The sequence below is a fragment of the Mytilus trossulus genome, chromosome 2 (assembly GCF_036588685.1).
Source record: "Mytilus trossulus isolate FHL-02 chromosome 2, PNRI_Mtr1.1.1.hap1, whole genome shotgun sequence".
NCBI classification, from domain to species: domain Eukaryota; kingdom Metazoa; phylum Mollusca; class Bivalvia; order Mytilida; family Mytilidae; genus Mytilus; species Mytilus trossulus.
Window position 1 is genome coordinate 24824024 of NC_086374.1, and position 6000 is coordinate 24830023.

The window sequence follows — 6000 nt, forward strand, 5'->3', positions numbered from 1 at the left end:
TAGATGGAGTTTCCAGAAAAACGTCATCTTCAATATCTACGGAGGGCTAAGATTGTCACTTTTCAGTCAAAAAATGTCCAAATTTTAGGACAAAGGGCACAGGGTGATGGTGAGAGCTCCCTGATCTCTCAATCTTTCTAATATTTAACAGACCTTTAGTCAATAGGTAGATACAAACGTGACTAAAAGGACCTTGGGTACACTTCCTGTCTTCTATGTTTACGGAGCGCCCAAAGTGCCAGTTGGATATTCAAAATATATAGCGAAAACCTACCCGAGACCGCTTAAATGAGGTTGAGACCCCCCTGGTCCTTCAATGTCCATAAAATTCAACCACATCATTGACTCTGTATATATAAAGATTGTATTAGATGGAGTTTCCAGAAAAACGTCATCTTCAATATCTACGGAGGGCTAAGGTTGTCACTTTTCAGTCAAAAAATGTCAAAATTTTAGGACAAAGGGCACAGGGTGATGGTGAGAGCTCCCTGATCTCTCAATCTTTCTAATATTTAACAGACCTTTAGTCAATAGGTAGATACAAACGTGACTAAAAGGACCTTGGGTACACTTCCTGTCTTCTATGTTTACGGAGCGCCCAAAGTGCCAGTTGGATATTCAAAATATATAGCGAAAACCTACCCGAGACCGCTTAAATGAGGTTGAGACCCCCCTGGTCCTTCAATGTCCATAAAATTCAACCACATCATTGACTCTGTATATATAAAGATTGTATTAGATGGAGTTTCCAGAAAAACGTCATCTTCAATATCTACGGAGGGCTAAGGTTGTCACTTTTTAGTCAAAAAATGTCCAAATTTTAGGACAAAGGGCACAGGGTGATGGTGAGAGCTCCCTGATCTCTCAATCTTTCTAATATTTAACAGACCTTTAGTCAATAGGTAGATACAAACGTGACTAAAAGGACCTTGGGTACACTTCCTGTCTTCTATGTTTACGGAGCGCCCAAAGTGCCAGTTGGATATTCAAAATATATAGCGAAAACCTACCCGAGACCGCTTAAATGAGGTTGAGACCCCCCTGGTCCTTCAATGTCCATAAAATTCAACCACATCATTGACTCTGTATATATAAAGATTGTATTAGATGGAGTTTCCAGAAAAACGTCATCTTCAATATCTACGGAGGGCTAAGATTGTCACTTTTCAGTCAAAAAATGTCCAAATTTTAGGACAAAGGGCACAGGGTGATGGTGAGAGCTCCCTGATCTCTCAATCTTTCTAATATTTAACAGACCTTTAGTCAATAGGTAGATACAAACGTGACTAAAAGGACCTTGGGTACACTTCCTGTCTTCTATGTTTACGGAGCGCCCAAAGTGCCAGTTGGATATTCAAAATATATAGCGAAAACCTACCCGAGACCGCTTAAATGAGGTTGAGACCCCCCTGGTCCTTCAATGTCCATAAAATTCAACCACATCATTGACTCTGTATATATAAAGATTGTATTAGATGGAGTTTCCAGAAAAACGTCATCTTCAATATCTACGGAGGGCTAAGGTTGTCACTTTTTAGTCAAAAAATGTCAAAATTTTAGGACAAAGGGCACAGGGTGATGGTGAGAGCTCCCTGATCTCTCAATCTTTCTAATATTTAACAGACCTTTAGTCAATAGGTAGATACAAACGTGACTAAAAGGACCTTGGGTACACTTCCTGTCTTCTATGTTTACGGAGCGCCCAAAGTGCCAGTTGGATATTCAAAATATATAGCGAAAACCTACCCGAGACCGCTTAAATGAGGTTGAGACCCCCCTGGTCCTTCAATGTCCATAAAATTCAACCACATCATTGACTCTGTATATATAAAGATTGTATTAGATGGAGTTTCCAGAAAAACGTCATCTTCAATATCTACGGAGGGCTAAGGTTGTCACTTTTTAGTCAAAAAATGTCCAAATTTTAGGACAAAGGGCACAGGGTGATGGTGAGAGCTCCCTGATCTCTCAATCTTTCTAATATTTAACAGACCTTTAGTCAATAGGTAGATACAAACGTGACTAAAAGGACCTTGGGTACACTTCCTGTCTTCTATGTTTACGGAGCGCCCAAAGTGCCAGTTGGATATTCAAAATATATAGCGAAAACCTACCCGAGACCGCTTAAATGAGGTTGAGACCCCCCTGGTCCTTCAATGTCCATAAAATTCAACCACATCATTGACTCTGTATATGGGACAATACCCCTAATGCGCCTTGAAATGAGGAACACAAAAGTCACGTGTAAACAAAAAATCTCTGTGTAGTGATATTTGACACATTTCTATGATAAACAAATAACTGAGCTGAACCATTAGTGTTAATTTAGAAAATAAGGGAACACAGAATAAATGTGTAAAAACCATGGAGCTATGAAATGTGTTCAAAGTATTAAAATTTCAAAGAACTTATTGTGTTAAAATTGGGATTTTTTACCATGAGGAGCGACATCGCAAAAGGATACTCGGGGTTTGCTAAATTACGGAAAAATGAATCACACTTCGTACCCCGAAAATTTAACCACATATGTAAAAATGTCTCAGCTTCGAAACAAGCCATCATACATATACAAGTTTACGATATAGGCTGAGCAACAGAAGAAAACGTTACCATTACGGCCTATGGAATAACAATTGCGCATATTGCCCCATCTTGTGAGCTAGGATCCAGAGATGTCTTAAGCTAATTTCACCTTGTACACCACAGAAAATTGTTAAAATGATGGTTAGTAGTTTTTTATTTATACCTAGTTATCATAAATGATTTCAGATAAATATTATTGATAAAGAACAGCAAAAATTCAATAAAATTTTCACTTTTAAATGCATTACTGGCACGGGGCTGCACTCTTTTTTTAGGCACAGTCATAACTTTGTTTACCCCCGAGAGATCCGAAATGAATTGTTTATTCAATTGAAAAAGGCAAGAAAAAACTTACATGTAATATAAATAAATTGTAAGTAAACATGACACAATATAGTCTTTGTTATGCAATTATCACTCTGGTCTACAGGAATAGCTTATAATCAAGGGAGATAACACACTTCACACGAGTAAAGTGAGATACATCATACATGTGCTTTTATCCAATGATTTGACCCTGGTCAGTAGATATCATATGCAAATAAACAGAAAAAAAACATGTACATGTATTAAGAAAATCACGAATTACTATTGTTAATGCACACGAGCAAAACACAAGATATTGTCATTTCTCAGTGAAAAAGGGGGAGGGTCAAACCTTCTTGAACACAATATTGCTATTCAACTACATGTATTAAGCTAGTTAGCTACTACTCATTGCTTCTAATATAAACAGTTTAAATGAAGGTGGCTAAGCCACAAGGGAGAAGCATTTTTCTTTCTTTGTGATAACATTTTCAAGAATTAGATTTTTCTCTCTCAATAATACTTATGTATTTAAATTAAATGATAACACAGTTTGAGTTAATTTTTTTTGTCTTATTTCAGTTCCAGACATATCATTACTTTTAAATATGAGATGACAAACTAAAGGTTTTAAAAAGTCCTGAATAACTGGTAAGCATTTTGATTTATTAGGTAAGCTCTAAATTATTAATTTATGGTATTTGTGCAAATGAAATTACAGTCGGTATGTTAAAAATATGCTTATATGAAAACTGTTGCTATGGTCTTGCTATTAAATGAAAAGGCTTGGTTACTGGTCTTTTCGACTCAACATTTCGAGTTAAATCTTGCGTCAACTGATTCTCATGTAACACTGCAAACTCTAATTAGCACTATTTTGATCTGTCATTATTTAATGACGCCATAATACGTGTGATGTCACAATGTTTCCTTTAATACCTCATGTGGATTTCTCACTGATAAAGGGTTTTCACTGAAATACATGTAAAAAGCCTTTTTTTCTCAAATAGAATTATGTGAATGGACAAGTTTTGAAAATTTGCACTTCATTGCACTCTAATTACATGATAAGAATGACTTTCCCAGTAGTTTTGAGGGGTTTCCACAGTATTATATACCAGATGTCCACTAGTAAGAATAGTTATTTTGCTGGGTTTTTTTTTATGAAATCTACATTTTTGCATAATTTCTCTGTCAAAATGCACTTTAAGACACAAGAAAATGTTATAGAATGCTTTAATAGGGTCTGTGTATTGTTATTTAAGGTTATCATCAGAAGTTTTGTCCTTGTTTTGACTAGTAAAGGTATACTGGAAGAAATTAATTATACATGCACGTTGTATTAAAAATAAATGAATATAGCGATAAAAGTGTCATTGCCATATAGTGCTGAAATGACTTTATTTTTTTTCAGAAATGGACAAAAATACACAGATTTATTCAGAATGTCATACCGATGAAGATCACCTAAAAATATTTGGAAAAATCAGAACTATGGATTTCAATATGGGACAATACCCCTAATGCGCCTTGAAATGAGGAACACAAAAGTCACGTGTAAACAAAAAATCTCTGTGTAGTGATATTTGACACATTTCTATGATAAACAAATAACTGAGCTGAACCATTAGTGTTAATTTAGAAAATAAGGGAACACAGAATAAATGTGTAAAAACCATGGAGCTATGAAATGTGTTCAAAGTATTAAAATTTCAAAGAACTTATTGTGTTAAAATTGGGATTTTTTACCATGAGGAGCGACATCGCAAAAGGATACTCGGGGTTTGCTAAATTACGGAAAAATGAATCACACTTCGTACCCCGAAAATTTAACCACATATGTAAAAATGTCTCAGCTTCGAAACAAGCCATCATACATATACAAGTTTACGATATGGGCTGAGCAACAGAAGAAAACGTTACCATTACGGCCTATGGAATAACAATTGCGCATATTGCCCCATATATAAAGATTGTATTAGATGGAGTTTCCAGAAAAACGTCATCTTCAATATCTACGGAGGGCTAAGATTGTCACTTTTTAGTCAAAAAATGTCCAAATTTTAGGACAAAGGGCACAGGGTGATGGTGAGAGCTCCCTGATCTCTCAATCTTTCTAATATTTAACAGACCTTTAGTCAATAGGTAGATACAAACGTGACTAAAAGGACCTTGGGTACACTTCCTGTCTTCTATGTTTACGGAGCGCCCAAAGTGCCAGTTGGATATTCAAAATATATAGCGAAAACCTACCCGAGACCGCTTAAATGAGGTTGAGACCCCCCTGGTCCTTCAATGTCCATAAAATTCAACCACATCATTGACTCTGTATATATAAAGATTGTATTAGATGGAGTTTCCAGAAAAACGTCATCTTCAATATCTACGGAGGGCTAAGATTGTCACTTTTCAGTCAAAAAATGTCCAAATTTTAGGACAAAGGGCACAGGGTGATGGTGAGAGCTCCCTGATCTCTCAATCTTTCTAATATTTAACAGACCTTTAGTCAATAGGTAGATACAAACGTGACTAAAAGGACCTTGGGTACACTTCCTGTCTTCTATGTTTACGGAGCGCCCAAAGTGCCAGTTGGATATTCAAAATATATAGCGAAAACCTACCCGAGACCGCTTAAATGAGGTTGAGACCCCCCTGGTCCTTCAATGTCCATAAAATTCAACCACATCATTGACTCTGTATATATAAAGATTGTATTAGATGGAGTTTCCAGAAAAACGTCATCTTCAATATCTACGGAGGGCTAAGGTTGTCACTTTTTAGTCAAAAAATGTCCAAATTTTAGGACAAAGGGCACAGGGTGATGGTGAGAGCTCCCTGATCTCTCAATCTTTCTAATATTTAACAGACCTTTAGTCAATAGGTAGATACAAACGTGACTAAAAGGACCTTGGGTACACTTCCTGTCTTCTATGTTTACGGAGCGCCCAAAGTGCCAGTTGGATATTCAAAATATATAGCGAAAACCTACCCGAGACCGCTTAAATGAGGTTGAGACCCCCCTGGTCCTTCAATGTCCATAAAATTCAACCACATCATTGACTCTGTATATATAAAGATTGTATTAGATGGAGTTTCCAGAAAAACGTCATC

General features: G+C 36.4%; 1 long non-coding RNA gene across 1 annotated transcript; it reads left to right on the top strand.

The window, feature by feature from the left end:
- Positions 1-2207: 2207 nt before the first annotated feature.
- On the top strand, positions 2208-4609 carry LOC134704988 (uncharacterized). The gene is made up of 3 exons (XR_010105455.1): positions 2208-2724; positions 3472-3540; positions 4304-4609. It is a non-coding gene; the product is annotated as an uncharacterized LOC134704988 (long non-coding RNA).
- Positions 4610-6000: the final 1391 nt, after the last annotated feature.